Below are 18344 nucleotides of genomic sequence, written 5' to 3'. Positions count from 1 at the left end.
GTCAGCTGTCATCGTCGCTGTGGCCTTTGAGACGCGGAGCACCTGGGCTACAGGACCAGTAGAGGCTGCAGCTGCTGCCTTCGCTGTGGCCCTCGCAGGTGTTAAAGATCCTAAGTGCTCGCAGGTCCCGAGCTCCCCGCACAGCCAGGGAAGTTTGCGGCTGCAGGGTAGGTGCGGGGGAGGGGGGTGGAGAAAGGTGACGGGGAGGAACCTGCACAGGGAGGCGGGGTCCAGGAAAGAAGTGGGAGGAGGCTGTCAAACGCAAAAAGAGGGCAGCGAGACGAGGACTGAAGTTCCCTTTTCTCTCGAAAAGGAGTCAGGAGTCACTTTTCTGGGTTTTCGGAAAAAAAAGAAAAAGAAGAAGTGACTCGAACGACGGGAGTTGGAGAGTCCGAGGCCGGGAGGGCGCGGAGGCTGAGATGACCATACAGTCTCAGGACACTGCCGAGGATTGTACCGCCGCCTCAGGAAACCTGGGGCTGGAGGTGACGCGCACCGGAGCTGTGCCGCGGGCCGCTCCCGAATGTCGGGCTGGCGGGGCTGCCAGCCCACTTTAAAAACTCCGGCGCCGGCGCGGGGGCGGGGAGGGCGCGAGGGGCGCGGGCTCAGCGGGTGGGGGCGGGCGCGCGCCAGCAGGCCCCGCCCCCGCCCGCCCGCCCGCGCCGCGCGCCCGGGCAGCCCAGGCGTCCTGCCAATGGGGAGGCGCGGCCGCAGCCTCTGCCCTGACCCCGGCCCGCCCCCTGCCCCGCGTCGGCTCGGCCTCTGCCCGCCCGCCCCGCCTCCGCCCTCTGCGGTTCTAGAAGTTGTTTATGAGGTCGATGGGATGGCTGGATGGCGGGGAGCTAGATGGGATTCCGCACCAAGGAGGCGCACCTTAAGTGGGGCTAAGCAGCTGCAAGAAGTCGGTCTCCGGGAGTGCTGCGGGGAGCGGGAGTACTCCTGTGCGCGGATGTCCTTCCACCTCTGCCCTGCCCTTGGGACCGGGGCAGACCGCGAGCACGGAATGTCCCGCGCTTCGCAGAACCGCTCTGCGGTGCTGTGCTTCAGCGTCCCTTGCCCCACTGCGTACCCACCTTGGGCAGCGTGAGGGTAATTCCGAGGGCCCCAGCGCTGCGCTTCCGGCCTGGGCGATGCGCTCTTTTTTTCGGTAGAGCGCAGCTGGCTCTGCCTTCGGGAAGGAGAGGCAGGGAGACGGATCACCTGTGCCTATTGGGTTCCGGAGAAACTGCAGTGAAATGAGCTGGGGCTGCCCCTGCTCTTCTCTTCCTTCAACGGGCACGTCCGTTGCTTGCGGGGCTGTACGGCTTTTGACTGGAATTGGAGAGAGGAGGTCCTTCGAGAGGTCTGGCTTGCCACACTCTGCTCCCAACACCTGGCCACAACCGCGCGGTCTGGGCCAGTTCAGAATTGGAGAAGTCAGTCTGGCTTTCTAATGTGATCTGGGGATAAGAGTTGACAGCGTGTCCTCAAGTCGTAGGATCTCAGGGCTGCCCTTGTGTCCCCATGGTCCGACTGAAGCTCTAGCTAAAAGATTACAAGTGTTGGGTGTGGCGAGATCTGAGATCCAGGGCAGGCCATTAGAGCTCAGGGATTTTTCCACCTGTTCATTAAACGCTGCCCTGTATCCACACCCGCTGGGGAGCCTCTGCTCTGTCTGGCGTTGAGCTACCCTCTCAAAAATCCCACCCTATTCCCTACCTACTAGGCAGCGATCCAGCAGGGATATTTCTGAAAGGGACCTGGGAGGCTCTTAATCCTTTGAAGCTTTGGAAAGGCCCCGGTCTTCACAGGTGTGAGTTGAAGGGAAGAGAAAGCAAGGGCCACGGAACTCGTCCACCCTGGGACCCTAAGAAGCCGTTCTGTACATTTTTGCCCCTTAACAACCCCATACTGTACATTTTAAAAATATGTATAATGAACACTCAGGACTTATGCTAAGTGAAATAGGCCAATCACAAAAAGGCAAACACCATGATTCCACTCTTTAAAAAGTTTCTAAATTAAAAAAAATAAAACCCTAAGAAATTTAAACAAAAATACTAGAAAGGGGTGAGGGTGGGATGGAGAATTTGTGTTTAATGGGTATAAAGTCTTGAGTTTGGCACAATGAAAAAAGTCCAGACAATGAACAATGTGAACACTTTTTTTTTTTTTTTTTTTGGTCTTGTGTCTTTTTAGGGCCGCACCTGTGGGATATGGAGGTTCCCAGGCTAGGGGTTGAATCAGAGCTCTAGCTGCCGGCCTACACCACAGCCATAGCAATGCTGGATCCTTAACCCACTGAGTAGGGCCAGGGATCAAACCCATATCCTCATGGATACTAAGGTTCGTTAGCCACTGAGCCACAACAGGAACTCCGAACAATGGGAAACATTTTAACAATACTGAACTGTATTGTGAAAAATGGTCAAGGTGGTAAATTTAATTGATGCATTTTTTACCATAATACAAAAATAAATATCAAGAAAAAATAAAACAATTTACATAAAAAGACTATTTTGGTATAAGTTTGTGTCACCACCAAAATACAAAATAAACGTGTTTTTCCCTTGCATCCTGTAAGAGAATGGAGATACTTTCCAGGAGCCTTTGGAAGGTGCTGGAAAGCAGAATAGGGGTGGGAAAGAAAAACAAACAACAGCAGAGAACTGGGGAACCAGGCACATTTTCTCATTTTCCTAGAGTTGCTGAGCCCTGTGCCCACAAACTTTGAAATCACATATTAGGCCTGACCGTCAAGGGATTAAAACAAAACTTATAGATCCTCTAGGGAGCTTTTTTTTTGGGGGGGGTGATGGTAGGTTTCAGGAAAGAGTTGATTTTGTACTGGAATTCTCCAGCCAGCCAATCCTAATGGACACATTGACTTGTCTTAATGCAGAATTCAAATTGTTGAGACACAGTTCGCCATTGATGAGCAATAAGCTTACTCACCTCTCTTGGGACTGCAGGGGGAGAAGAAATAGGTGCTTTGGCAGCTTGCAGGTGCTCATGAGCTGCTAGAGCAAGAAAAATACCTCTGAGTTCTTGACTGTGCTTGCAGGTCACAAAGCAACACCTCCAACTCAAAGAGAATGTTTCAGCAGGGTTGAGCTTATGAAATTAGCTTCTTAAATGTTAAAAGAAAAAAAAAAAGAAAAGGAAAGAAAGAGGAAAGCTAAAGTATCAGTCAAGAACACATGAACCATATTAACCTAGCTTCTTTTCATGGCCAGCCTGCTCATCTTTCTAATAGGAATTTTTGCCCTCTAAGTGAAAGGTCCCAGGCTAAGATAAACAACTACACAGATTTTGTGGAAATCCCAGTGAGTAACTTTGAAGAATCTGGGATTTTGGCAGGCAGAGAGATTCACCAAAAGCCTATATAATTCCCAGAAGGATTGGATCCAGCCTTGCTTTGAGCAGAGCTGAGGGGCCCCATGATTTCCTAAGAGTTCTTCCAGGATTCAGTTGAACAACATTTGTAGGAAGGAGCTGAGTGTATAAACGAGATGCAGGCGTGTGGCTACAGTGTCCCACTTTCCTTTTTAAAGCCCACAGAGCACTAAAGGAGAAAAGCTTTAAAAGAAGATGGCAGGGAGAGATGGACCCCAGGATTTAGGAATGTCTCTAGAGACCTTGATGTTTTGGCCACAGAGGGCAGCAGAGGGCACTGCTAAGCGGAGCTCCCAAACACTTAAAATGGGAGCAAACTTCCCACCTCTCCCAGCAAATCTCCCCACCTGTCTCCTGACTGACTCCAGACTGGATGGCTTGGTGACAAAGGCTGTGGCAGCAGGGAAACATCCATCTTGGTTGTTTTTTGTTTTTCTTTTAACTTTTATTTTTTTTCCTACTGTACAGCATGGTGACCCAGTTACACATACATGTGTACATTCTTTTTCTCCCATTATCATGCTCCATCATAAGTGACTAGACATAGTTCCCAGTGCAATGCAGCAGGATCTCATTGCTAATCCATTCCAAAGGCAATACTCTGCATCTATTAACCCCAAGCTCCAAATCCATCCCACTTGCTCCCCTTCCCCTTTGGCAACCACAAGTCTGTTCTCCAAGTCCATGATTTTCTTTTCTGTGGAAAGATTCATTTGTGCCATATATTAGATTCCAGATATAAGTGATATCATATGGTATTTGTCTTTCTCTTTCTGACTTACTTCACTCAGTACGGGAGTCTCTAGTTCCATCCATGTTGCTGTAAATGGCATTATTTTGTTCTTTTTATGGCTGAGTAGTACTCCATTGTGTATATATAGACCACATCTGCCTAATCCATTCATCTGTCGATGGACATAAAAAAGGCATCCTGTTTTAAAAATGGACAAGACTGGGTCTCCAGCTTCCTCTCCTCTATAGAGATGAGAAATTATAAACTTGGTAGAAAGCAGGTACCAAGCAGGTATTGGGATGCAGTGGGCAGATGGAAGAAAGAAGTCCTCAGCAATCCACTCAAGTAACAGTATAGTCCAGGAGGTGGGTGGAAATTATGTCGGAAGTGTGGGCTCTACCAGGAGGAGAGATATTAGAAGGTTGGGCTATTCGTTAAATATTTTCCAACTTTCAGTGCATTATCTCATATCAGGGCTGAGACTCTGGGGAGGCAGAAGAGGCTCCCAGGGTATAGAATTTAAGGAGGCGATCCTTCTCAGGCTCTACCAGGTAGGTTATCTCAGGATTACCCATCTGGCCCTTGTTTGGCCATTCAGTTGGTTTGGGGGTGAGAAAGCCTGCAGGCTTGGGAGCAGAGCTAGGAGGAAGGACAATCGCAGAAGCCATGGCTACTTGTCTATTGAAATAACACTTGAAATAACACTGCATATTACTCCCACCACACAAAACCAGCTCTTAAAGTGTTACAAAAATCTATCCTCACACTCCCCAGCACTGAACTCCAGAAAACCATACCCCCACGTCTGGCTTCAGGCCAAAGCTGTGGGATTTCACATAGACATATGCTGTATCTACCCGTAAATGTTGTGATGTTTGATGCCACAAATCCAGAATTTCTTATCTTTCTAAAAGAGTTCTGTGATTTTTATTGAGGAAAAGGGTCAAGCTTTTTTTTTTTTCTGCTTGAATTCTTAAATGCTTATGGATAAGAAGGATCCAGTTTTAAAGAACCACAGCCTCCCTCGACTCTCAAGTCTGCATAATCAATGACGTAGAGATTAATGGCTTCTGTTTCTAGGTCTAGGGATGAGGTTTTTGCCCCCGAAAGTTCTTGTCTATTTATCATGCTGTCCCTCAACCCATAGCTAAGGAGTCGTTGGTCCATAGCTACCATGTATCCTGCTGCAGGACATCCATCCGGTGGAAAAGAAAGAGCGAGTGGTTCCCATCTCTCCAGGAAGACAGTCGCTTTGTGCACACCTGGCATTTCCCAGAGGATGCGACACAAATTTACTCACTTTTTAAAAAAACCTTCCAAAATCAATAAGCATCTTTTAATGTTGTAACAAGTCTTGTTTTCTCCCAAGCTATTTTCACATTGATATATACCACCTATATGTTCTTAAAAATTTTTAGATATGAGAACTGAGAGAAAAATCATCAAGCCTAAACAATGTGTTGTAAGAATTTTGTGATGGAGGGTGGGGGAGTGGAGGGAGGAGTGAAAGAGTAGAAAAAAACAGAAAAAGCTAGAGTCCCAGCCATGGAAGCTGCTAGGGCCCAGAGAAGCCTCACCTAGACTGGCCCATCTGCCAGGCTGGTAGATGTGATCGCCAGAGTGGTAAAAAGCACACACCTGGGGGAAGAGTGGCCCATAGGAAAGGCATGTCAGCGCCACCTGAGACAGAGAAAGGCACAAGCAGAAATGAAGGTGCTGCTGTCACTAAAATGATGATATTGGCAGCACTACCCAGAGTGGGGTTCGGAGACCCGCTCCCCCCTCCTGCAGTGTGGCTTTGACCTGGAACAGGGTGCTAAAACGGCACCTAGTTTCAACTCAGGTCCCAAGACAATAAGAGCCAATTACCCTTCCTTCCAAAATACAGAACTGGAGAAAGAGCTTTTAAAGAGGGTTTTGCATGCCCTGGCCCATGCCCCTCTCAGGGGAGTGTATGGACTGATGCAGACAAGGACTAGAAGTTGGACGGCAAGCGTAGAGCTGTCAATGTCAGGGAATTTCCCCTTTTTGCACCATGGAGGGAAAGGGGACACTCCTTGCCACTGTCTCCAGGTCTAGTGACTGGGGCTTACTGGAGACCAGGTACTGCGGTTGATACCTGTCCCATGGAGCCTGGGGGACACAGGAGACTGCCTGTGGGCGTGAGGCTGGCCAAGGTGACCTGTGGCAGCAAGGGGAGGGCTGGGTTCCAAAGCTACTCCCTCTCACCTATGTCATGGCGGTGGTACAGAGTGTAGGTCTGGATTCACTAGATGCCAAATCAAGGGGGAGATGACATTGCAGGAGGTTTATTATGAGTGTTCTCGGATCAGCACCTGTGGGAGGAATGGGAGGAAGCAGGATCGGGCAGAGGGAGAAGTGGAACCTCCACAAAGGCCTTGCCCCATCCCTCCACCCCCTCCCCCAGAAGCTCCAAAGCTAGAATGGCCTTTTGGAGCTGCCCCAAGGTGAGGTAGAGGGGCCAGACCATTATACCTCTGCATTGATCAGGCACTGGTGCTGGCTGCCCTCGGGAAGGGGTATGACCTTGGGCAACAGCACCTGGAGGAGCATGTCCTTCATTCCAGAAGGGGTCTGGGCAGTGATCACAAGGTCTAATACCTTGCAGGGTGTTTACAGATCAGATAAGGGATCTGATTACCCCTCTAGGATTTTTAAGAGGATCCTGTCCAAATGTACTTCTTCAAGGAGATCTCAGTAGAAAAAAAGTGGAGGAGCCACTGGAGAAAGAAACTGTAAGAGGCTCACAAGTGGCCTGAGGAAGGAGCCATTAAAGGCTGCAACTAGAGGAGAGCGTCGGGGGGGATGGCCAGCAAACACACAATGACACCAAAGAGGGAAACAGTTGCCATGACCAGAGAAAACCAAAGAAATTACACCTGTGCTAGTTAAAAAGCAAACAAACAAACATAGACTTGTGGTTGCCGAGGGGGAGGGGGAGGGAGTGGAGTGAGTGGGGTGGTTGGGGAGCTTGGGGCTAATAGATACAAACCATTGCCACTGGAATGGATTAGCAATGAGATCCTGCTGTGTAGCACTGGGAACTATGTCTAGCCACTCATGATGGAGCATGATAATGTGTGAAAATAGAATGTGTGCATGTGTGTGTAACTGGGTCACCATGCTATAGAGCAGAAAAAAAACTGTATGGGGGAAATTACTATAAAAAATAATAATAAAAACAAAACACCCCCAAACTTTCTTACTCCTCTTTTCCTCTCTCCTATCCTAGAGAGGCCAAGGTAGGCTAGTTAGGGGAATGGGAGTAAAGATGCCAGATGAGGAAATAACTTAGCATCCTCAGTGCCTAGCAGGGCACCTGGCATAAAATGGGCACTCAGTAAATGCTGATTATATGGATATATAAATGGATGAATGGATAACCAAAGGAATATATCATTCAAGCTTCTATGTTGCAAGCATCAGACATCATCTCTCCTCCAGTCCACATGGGCTTCCAGGCTGAAAGACATCTGAGTTGGGGAGGACAGAGCTTGACCTTAGGAGGAAGTGTGGAGTTTTCATTACCACGCTGGACGCAGACTATTATTTAGTGTGAGCAAAGGAATTTCCATTTTTACTGCTTAAGAGGGACTGGAAAAGTCCTGGGAACTAAATAAGGTTTTACTCCAGTTGGGAACTACCTAATCCATCAAAGGAATGGCTCAAAAGTTCAATGGAAAACAATAATAATGTTGCCTTCTAATTGTACTGTACAAATCCCACTGGTTCAACATAACTATTTTAGGGGTCTTTGGGCCTCTTCAAGGCTGTGCTTATGGATGATGATGTCAAAACCACAGTAATGTTGGTGACTCATTGGCAGGGACGCAAGAGGTGGCCCAGAAAAAATGAGTGGGCACCAGGAGGCAGTGGCAAAGGAACTGACCCAGTTTGAAGGGGGCCTTAACTATGGAAATCACAGGAAGTTCTATGAAAGGTTAGGAAGAAAATGGCAGTGACAGAAAGAACTTGTGAAAAATGTGCCAGGGACCCCCAGACACAAGTGATGGGGAGGGTATCCCTCCCTCTTGCAGCAAGAGTCAGCCAAAGGCACATGTACGACACGTTCTTCATTCATTCATGGTCGTGAACATTTTTCTTTCTTCTTAGTGCCTTAGCACATAAACCTCAGCATCTCTCTATCTTTGGGGAGTTCCTCACTCACCCTGTGAAGCAAGGTCTGCCTTTTACCATAGAAATTGAAAACGCCAGATGCCCCCAGCCTCCCTGGATTCTAGATATGGACACAAGACTCACAGACACCTCCGCCCAGACTTTGAATCTAGTGACTGGGAGAAGCAGGCATCTTGCAAAGTGGGTGCCACCTTCACGACAGCTTTTTGATGCCTGCAGTTCTGTCCTCAGCATCCAGAGTTGGTGCAAACTACAGTCATCTGCTGTGGCAGCTATGGTTCCCGTTTGAGGTTTTATTCCTGGTTGTTGAATCTCTGAGCCTGCCTCTCCAACCCTTCCAGAGATTCTGCGAGGTACCCAGAACGTTTTTAACTTTTTTTTTTTTTTGCCTCTTAGGGCCACACTCACAGCATATGGACATTCCCAGGCTAGGGGTTGAATTGGTACTGCAGCTGCTGGCCTATGCCACAGCCACAGCCATGCCAGATCCTTAACCCACTGAGTGAGGCCAGGGATGGAACCTGCGTCCTCATAGATGCTAGTCAGAATCATTTCCACTGAGCCACGATGGGAACTCCCCCAGAATGTTTTTTTTTTTTTTTGTCTTTGCTATTTCTTTGGGCCGCTCCCACGGCATATGGAAGTTCCCAGGTTAGGGGTCGAATCGGAGCTGGAGCCACCGGCCTACGCCAGAGCCACAGCAACACGGGATCCGAGCCGCGTCTGCAACCCACACCACAGCTCACAGCAACGCCGGATCATCAACCCACCAAGCAAGGCCAGGGACAGAACCCGCAACCCCATGGTTCCCAGTCGGATTCGTTAACCACTGCGCCATGACGGGAACTCCTCCAGAATGTTTTTTAAGAATCATTTCTTTTCAAATTAGCTAGAGATCATTTCTGCTACTTGTAGCAGAAAACGTGGTGAATATATTCATTCATTCTTGACTTATCTGCTTGCAGTGTTTACTCGATCAGCATCTCTCGAATGGTCACTCCATGCCAGGCACCCTGCTAGGCACTGGCGATACCAAGACCAAAGAGACATATTCAATTCCTCAAGGAACTGACAGTCTGGTATGAGTTCCTCAAATGACTGATTTTCTATCTCTGGGCCTTAGTTTCCTTTACTTTAGGTGAGAGGCCTGGGTCGTTAGTGTTCCTATGAGCTCTAACGTAATTACGTGGTGGTCTCTGTGCCATCAGCCTAGGCTGGCAGAGGTGTGAGGCCTCCTCTGGGCTGCTTAGGGTCAGCCATAGACTCTGTCTTCAGGGCTTCCATTTCCCACACAACAGCTAACCACTCTGGGCATCTTGGCGAGGCAGATGCTCTGATAAAGTTTGACCTGGCAGGAGCTGGTCTCTAGCATCTTCTTGCCTCACCTTCTCTTGATCTCCTTGTTCTCCTGCCATCCTCAGACCACTCCTGTGGCAGACGGCAGAGCACCCGGCACTGCTCAACAGGGAGCTTAGACAAGGAGTGAAGCTCACAGACATGGAGTGAAGGTCATGTCTGACTCTGACTTTCACTCCATGTCTAAGATCCCCGTTGAGCAGTGCCAGGTGCTCTGCTGTCTGCCACAGGAGTTTGAAGATGGCAGGAAAACAAGGAGATCAAGAGAAGGTGAGGCAAGAAGATGCCTTCCTTCCAAGTCATCATCATGTGTCCCCAGCAGCTCCTGCACAGATTCAAGAGGTGATCAGAGAGAGCAAGAAGTAACTGAGGCTTCAGACCTAAGCTCTGTGAGAAGGATAGTTGCACGGCATTTAAGGGAGCAGGATACTGCAGGAGTGTGATTTTGAAACATATATGAAAAATGAGGGAAATGTTCTCGCCTTTGTGATTTCCAGTGGCCATGCAAAGTCCTTTTCTATCTGCATTATTCTAGGGTCTGGATTTGGGTCCTTCTGTCATGTTGGTGTTAGAGAGGAGAGCTTCAGAAACACTTTTTTTTTTTTTTTTTTAAATAGCCATACCCACAGCATATGGAAGTTTTCAGGATAGGGATAGAATCGGAGCTGCAGCTGTGACCTACACTGCAGCTGCAGCAGTGCTGAATTCTTTAACCCACTGTGCCAGCCAGGGGATGGAACTTGCGCTTCTGCAGCTACCTGGGCCTTTGCATTCAGATCCTTAACCCACCATGCCACAGTCAGAACTCCCAGGAGCACTTTCTAAAGCAACCATTAACATACCCCCCAAATGCACTTGCACTTAGACATATAAACACCTGTACCTCCCCATGTGCCAAACCAAGAAATACATGCCCACACAAACCTTATTTTAAGGGTTTCTCTCTAGTGCATACCTCTGTCTTTACTCTTTGAAGAAAACCAGGGATGCAATGCTGAGAATGTGCCCGTAAATATTTAAAATTTTAAACTCTGAGGATTTTTCTCTTGGTCTCGCTCAGAGGGTTGTAGTCTCTGGTGCACAAATGCTGGGGTCACAAGCCCAGCTGTGACCCATGTGCTACCCCAGTGGAAGGAAGGAGGCACAGATGTTTCAAAGGCTTTAGACAATGGGGCTGGGCGTGCCTATCTTAATTGTTAATTTTATATCACGGCAGATTAGCCTCTCTAATTATTCTATCTTTGGCTAAATTAAAGAGGCTCTTGATCAGATAGTAACTTATGGTAGAGAGATGCCTTCTGACCTAGAAATATGTCAGTGGTAAAGCTCTACATAAATGACTTCAAGGCAGAGAGCTCAGAGTTCATTGGGTACAAGAGCATTACAAAGAGGAGCTCATCTGCCCAAGGTTTAATAATTAAGGCCATTCTAAATGTAATAGTTTGCATCTACCAACCCCAAACTCCCTGGCCGTTGCACTTTCTCCCCCTCCCCCTTGGCAACCACGAATCTGTGCTCTATATCTGTGAGTCTGTTTCTGTTTCATAGATAGGTTCGTTTGTACCAGACTTTAGATTCCACGTATAAGTAATATCATATGGTATTTGTCTTTCTCTTTTTAACTTAGTATGCTAATCTCTAGTTGCATCCATGTCGCTGCAAATGGCATTATTTTGTTCTTTTTTATGGCTAAGTAGTAATGAGCACTAAGGTCCTACTGTACAGCACAGGGAACTATATCCAACTTCTTGGGACAGAACATGATGGAAGATAGTATGAGAAAAAGAATGTGTACATATGTATGACTGGGTCACTATGCTGTACAGCAGAAATTGACACAACACTATAAATCAACTCTACTTTCATAAAAATAAAATAAAATACAATTAAAAAAATAATTGCTGTGAGCTGGGGTGTAGGTCACAGATATAGCTCGGATCCTGCATTGCTGTGGCTGTGGATGTGGCTGGGGCTGTGGCTGGCAGCTGTTGCTCTGATTCGACTGACCCCTAGCCTGGGAACTTCCATATGCCACGAGTATGGCTCTAAAGAGAAAAAAAAAAAATTTGAAGGCCAAAATCAGAAGAGTCCTGGGAAGACTCACAGACAATCCCACACTAACTTTACCTGTTAGGAATAGTAAACAGTTTAAAAGTTTTAAAATGTAATAATATGATAGTGATCACTAAATACAACTTTCCAAATTCCTTCCTGAAATTCCACTGCACTTAGGGTGTCCTCCCCTTTGGCTGCATGTATTCTCCTCTTTAAGTCATTAATTTCACTCCTTCATTCTTCCATTCTTCGGCATTAATTGAGCGTCCAGCTCTTCTGTGGTTGAAATTCAGCTTAGAAAGATGAATAATAATACACAACCCTTCCCTCTAAAGCTCACAGCCTCCTGCTGGAAATGAACTTGTAAACAAATAAAATACCACACCTAAGAAGTTAAAACCCTGTTTTTCTGGGTGTTCAGAATGGAGAATGACAATGTCTGCCTGGTTGCGGATGGGGGCAAGTTAGGGAAACTTGAAGGGTGACCAGGATTTTGCTAGAAAGAGAAGTGGCAGAAGAGCATTCTGGGCCAAGGGTAGGGACTGCGTCCTCTCCTAAATAAAGGGCAGGGTGAACAGAAGCAATGCATTCTGTTTTTTTGTTTTTGTTTTTGTTTTCTTTTTAGGGCAGCACTCTCATCATATGGAGGTTCCCAGGCTAGGGGTCGAATTGGAGCTCTACACCAATTGTGGCCTACACCACAGCCACAGCAATGCCAGATCCGAGCTTCGTCTGTGACCTACACCTCAGCTCACGGCAACACCAGATCCTTAATCCACTGAGGCCAGGGATCAAAACTTCATCCTCAGGGATACTAGCTGGATTCTTAATCTGCTGAGCCACAGTGGGAACTCCCAGCCCAATTTTTACAAAACCTTCCTGCTCTCTTTATACTGAAATTTTGCACAATAGGCATTAGCATCAGAGCAAAATACCCGTGGATTCCAGAATCCCCTGAGAACACCCGTTCTGCGCAAGGAGCCAATTATTATAACATTGATGTCAGTGGGGACCCTGGTCTGTATGTGTGTCCTTGGAAGTACGGATGGGTGGCTGTGGAGGCTGTAGAATCTTGGGGATGTTAAATAGGGTCAAAGGCAAATCAAACTCTTCCCCATAGTCCAACTCGAATTATTTAGGTGTAAGCAGCATGAGGTGATCCCTGGAGCTGGGGAGAGTGGACCTATGGGGATTCTTGCAAGTAGTCACTAAATTTCTTTCTTTCTTTTTTTTTTTGGTTTTTTGTCTTTTCCATGGCTGCACCCACAGCATATGGAGTTTCCCAGGCTAGGGGTCGAATCCGAGCTGTAGCTGCTGGCCTACACCACAGCAACGCCAGATCCAAGCAGCATCTGCAACCTACACTACAGCTCACAGCAATGCCAGATCCTTAACCCACTGAGCAAGGCCAGGGACCGAACCTGCAACCTCATGGTTCCTAGTCACATTCGTTAACCACTGAGCCACGATGGGAACTCCCCACTAAATTTCTTGTCCTGGGCAGTCCCACCCCCATTTGTCCTCTGTCCCTGCTCCTTTTCTTCTCTTTTCCATACCTTCTTCTTTCCCCATTTCTTTTTCCCAAGGAGGATGTCTTCTTTTTCTCCAGAAGTTTCTACTATGTTTAAGAGGTGTCAGGATGAATGGATCCCATTCCTCATTTGTTCCTACATCTCTCTTGCTTCCAGATGAAAGCTACTTTCTTCCAAGGTGAAGAAGTAAGTGAGACAAGGGATGGGAAGAGTCTGAAGGGCTAACACGAAGGGCTTGATTCCCCTGAACCAGACCCCTGTGTGCTAAGTTCTCTGAGCTGGGGTGGAGCTGGAAGAGAGGACAGTCAAAATGTTGCCCTTCTCACCTTTGGGCCCAGAAGTGTGTAGGAAACTGGATTCTTCAGAGCCCACTGGATGAGTCTTGTGGTTCGAAGCCTAGAGCCCACCAGTCCCTACTTCTCAGGTGACCACTGACCCATTCTCCATCTCTGAGTCCTGGCATCTCCAAGATGGGACTACTGCTAATTCCTACCTTGCAGACCTAGGGACAGGATCAGGTGCAATATTGTGCCCAGAAACCCCCCCATAAACTATAATAAAAGGTGGTTATTAATATCCTATCAATAGCATAGTTACTTAGACCATGATGGTTTCCAAAGGGAGAGCATGAGCAAGGTAGAATAGACTCGGAATGGATTAAAAAAATCCTAAATCTTGCACACTAAGATCATATCAATGCCATACATTAAAAAACTTAGGGTTTTGTTTTTTGTGGGTTTTTTTTGGTTTGTTTTTGGGGTTTTTTTTGGGTTTTTTTTGGGTTGCATCTGTGGCATATGGAGGTTCTCAGCCTAAGGGTTGAATCGGAGCTGTAGTTGCTGGCCTACACCACAGCCACAGCAATGCCAGATCTGAGCTGAGTCTGCGACCACCACAAGCTCATGGCAACGCCGGATCCTTAACCCACTGAGTGAGGCCAGGGATCAAACCCTTATCCTCATGTATACTACTCAGATTCGTTTCCCTCTGAACCACAATGGGAACTCCAAAAAAAACACTTAGTTTTTATTGGAGATCATTTTAAATCCATTTCTACTAAAATGAGGTGACATTAAGAGTCAGGGAAGATGCATCTCCCCTCCTCTTTGCCTACTTCGAGAGGGGAGGGCTCCCTCCTCCCTGCCATCCCCACCTAGGCCAGGGCTGTTTAGGTAAAGTCCCTCCCCCACCTCCAGAACAGATGCTAAGTGAGGACAAGGCAAGCCTCTGGTTACATTTTTAAAATAGTGTTGAGAGAGGGAGAGAAGCAGCCCCACCTGGCAGGAAGGGCAGGTTTTTCTGCCTCCCTCTCTGCCTGAGGTCTCAGCTGAGCCACACCCTGTCACCTTGTCACTCCAGAGGAGCTATGGGCCCAGCTGCGCATATTAGAGGGCACTACACTGGCCCCGCATGGCTTTTCCATGAGAATCTGTCCTTCCCACAGACTTTCCCTTTTCCTCAGGGACTTCTCCCCACATAGAAAGAAACCCCTTCTCCTAGTTCAGTTCCTGTACCCAGGCCCTGGGTGGCCACAGTCACTTAGCCAGTTATCAGCCAGAGGCAGGCAGTGCTGAGAGGATGGCTCCGGAGGGACAATGGACAGTGGATCCAGGTTCTGGGCCTGGGTCACTTGAACAAGGCTGAGATGTGGGGGCTTGGCACTCCCAGTGGGACGGCTTAGCTGTGCCGGCATGCCCAAAGTCCCTTTCCTGATCTTCTGTGCCCTAGAGGGAGTCCCAGGCCCTGGTAGGGAAAGCGGTCAGGGCCTTGGGTTTCCTCACAGTGGCAGCTGAATCCATGGTACCACCTTCTTCCACCCCCGCCCCCGACCCTGCCTCACCGTCAGCCCTGGTCAGCCGCTTCCTGGGGGCCAGCATTGCCCCTCCACTGGGCAGTGGCTATGTCTTGCTCTTGAATTATTCTCAGGTTTGCACATCTTCAGCCTCCCTTGCTGGACCTCTCAGCCAGGCCCTTCCTAATTAATCTTTGCTGTCTCATTGATTATTTGTCTTTTGATGGATTGAATGACCAACCAGTCCCAAGAGATCTGAGCTTATCCTCAACCATCTCTGGCCCAAGGGGCTCCCAGGATATCTGGAGTCCCAGCCTTCATGAAAAGAATGATGGAGACATACATCAAATGCTTCAGGGCCATAAGTCTGAGCACTGGGGTACACGAGACCTTGGAAGCATGCCTACCTGGGCAGACTCCCAGCTTCTCGACTCACCTGATGGCCTTGGACAAATCCATTACCTTCTCTGAATATCAGCTTCCTCATCTGTGAAATGGGGATGACAATACCCACTTGGAGGGATGCTTGAGAGTTAAGTGAACTTGAAGGCACATACAGTGCACAGAAACCACCTAAATATCACCCAAAGTGTATGTGCAGATGGAGTCTGGCTTCTTGCATGTGTTTTGGTTTTGACTTTGGGCACCTTTTTTTTTTTTTTTTTCAATGCCCTTCCGTTGGGATTGGGCCTGCAGGGCTAGGGCTGGAGGAGCACAAAGACCTTTCTCCTGTGTCACAGGCTCTTTCCCAACCCACCGACAACAGGAGTAGTGCCCTCAGCTGCAGTGGCAACAACACAGCTCACACTCTGACATTTCCCCAGGGGTTTCTGTTGATCCTCTTTCCCCTGTGAGGAAGCCAGGACCAGATTCTTATCCCTCTCCTCCTTAAGGGGAGATGGCCTTGGAGGAGAAATGAAGCAACTCAGCAGTGGGGCAGCTGGAAGCTGGCCTTCAGTCCTAGCGGTTGTTTTTGCTCCCCAGCGGGGAGGGTCACTCATGCAGAGGGGCCCCCACGCTGACGGGTGACTCCCCATTAAAAGCTGTCTGATCAGGTCATGGGCTGGGAAGGGAGGGAACGGATCTGGCTGGCACAAGGGGCTACTCAGTTGAGTCTGGCCTCTTGAACCAAAGTAACCGACCAGCTCTTGTGCCAGTGACGTCTCAGAAGCCACAGTGTTCATGGAGGAAACGAACTCAAGTTATTATTACACCCATTCCACCTAATTGACTGAATGTACTGAGTGTCTCAAATACCGAGGGGACAAGAAGATACCGGAGCCTTTGCTTTCATAGAGCCCTTGTTCTCTAAGGGCAGCTTTTCAAAATGATCTAGCACTGACTCTATGTCTCTATAACTAAAGTGGCATAGAGCCCACTCTTGGCATTTTACAGACAGCCAGCCAGAAGAGAGCCTAAGCGAAGAAGTAGCTGAGATCTCACACAGCACCCTGAGGAATCCAGGGCTCCTATCTCATAGCCCTTTGTTTCATTTTGTTTGTTTGTTTTCTTGTCACTGCTCCAGGCTATTCTCCACACAGCAGCCAGAGTTGTCTTTTAGATCTCAAGGGAGACTCTGCCACGCCCTTGTTTCTACCTTCCCCCGGAATCCAGCCCAGGAGACTTACCTGGCACAGCTGTGCTTCTTCGCCTTTCCTGCCCACTTCTGGTGCCACACTGCCTTCATTCTGCCCACCTCCAGGCCTCTGCTCCTGCTGTCCCTTCTCATCAATCACAAGATCTTCCCAGACTTCCAGATCACTCTGACCTGCTGGCCTGGTTCTCTTCTCTGGATTCATGTTTGTTTATCACCCTCAGCACATCCGCTCGGTAGGGTCAGGGATTTTGTCTTGTTCACACTGCATCCCCAGCACTTAGAATGGTGCCTGATACATAGCAGGTGATCAAAGGCTTTTTAAATCAATGGATGTTGCATTGCATTGATAAAAGAGAAAAAGCTTATTAACTATGGGAAAGAATAGACCTAGTGGATGTGAATAACTGCCCTGAGAGATTGCAGGGGCCCTGCTGGATCAGCCCATCCCACCCAATCTAATATTCCTGAAGCCCAGTCCTCTCCCACACTACAGATGGGACCAATAAACCAAATCCAGCACGAACTCCAAGCAGTTGCCAACTCTAAGTTGGCCTTAACCCCAGGCCTAACTAATAGAAATAATATCTTTGACTCCAAACCTAATCATTACCTGAACTTGCTACTCTAATTACAAACCCATAACCATGGTCTCCTCTACCTGACGGGCCCATGATTAGACCCAGGAACCAGCTGACCCCACTCTCATCCCAGCTCTGATGTTAAGAAAACTTGATGATGCCTCAGTTCCACTAGTAGATGCAGACAGGGGAGTGTGGACTAAAACCAGTGGTGTGGACACCAAAAGCTGGGAAAGACCTTAGAGAGATCTACTTTCTTCCCTTCCCTTCCTCCCCTTTGTGGATAATATTACAATTAATAAGTACTGTCATTTATTTTCTATTTGTCCCCTTGGTTCCTTGTTCCTTTTTTTGGCCCTCTTTTGGATTAATCACTTACATCTTAATATTCCATTTTACTGACTTTTGGGACTTTTTAGCTAAATCTATTTTATTCTTGAATTATTTGTACTAGGGATTACAATTTGCATCCTTAGCACATAGAAGAACTTAAACCAGTATGATTCCCTTTTACCATCCCCCATCCTTTGTTCTACTGTGTTCATATATTTTATACCCTGAGATGTTAGAAGCCCTATATTACTGCTGTTGTTGCTTTAGATAATGGTCTTTTAAAGAAATTAAAAACTGAAAGATTGTTCTCTTAAGGTTACCTGTAAAATTACAATTTCCAGGGCTTTTCACCCTTTTCTGTCGATCCTGAAGAACTTCATCTCCCCACCTCCATGGATATGGTGGCTTCTCTACCCTTCCATCCTTGCTTTTACAAAGGCTTCACAACCTTCAAGTTTCCATCCATTTTCTACAGTGAAGTTGACTGCCAAGATGAAATTATAAGCATTTCCACGCTCCCTAAGGATGGGTCCAGATGGAGCCATGAGAAAGGAGAGGGCAAGGAGCAAGGGGCCTCTCCTCTTCCTCCTTCCTAAACCACCTCCCCTTCCCTGCTCCTAGCCTCGCTCCAAGGGCATCCATCTGATCATAGAATGCAAGATGCAACTACTACATTTATCTATCGTTTTTACCTCTCTTCCCTCCTAGGGAGGAGAGCAGACACCTTTTGGACAGAGTATGAATCCCCTTAAGTCACCCACAAGCTCTTATTGAGCTCTGTCTCCATGAGGGCCCTGTACCTGGTAAAGAGAAAGGCAGAGATAGAGAGGCTGCA

At 47.8% G+C, this 18344-nt stretch overlaps 1 long non-coding RNA gene across 1 annotated transcript; it reads right to left on the bottom strand.

The window, feature by feature from the left end:
- Positions 1 to 1389: 1389 nt before the first annotated feature.
- Positions 1390 to 18110, bottom strand: LOC110258444. Its single transcript, XR_002341151.1, has 3 exons — positions 16630 to 18110; positions 2935 to 3109; positions 1390 to 1439 (listed from the first exon to the last, which is right to left on the bottom strand). It is a non-coding gene; the product is annotated as an uncharacterized LOC110258444 (long non-coding RNA).
- Positions 18111 to 18344: the final 234 nt, after the last annotated feature.

This window comes from Sus scrofa, unplaced genomic scaffold (assembly GCF_000003025.6).
Source record: "Sus scrofa isolate TJ Tabasco breed Duroc unplaced genomic scaffold, Sscrofa11.1 Contig2053, whole genome shotgun sequence".
Classification (NCBI taxonomy): domain Eukaryota; kingdom Metazoa; phylum Chordata; class Mammalia; order Artiodactyla; family Suidae; genus Sus; species Sus scrofa.
Note: the sequence above shows the minus strand (reverse complement) of the source record. Positions and strands in the feature narration are given on the sequence as shown.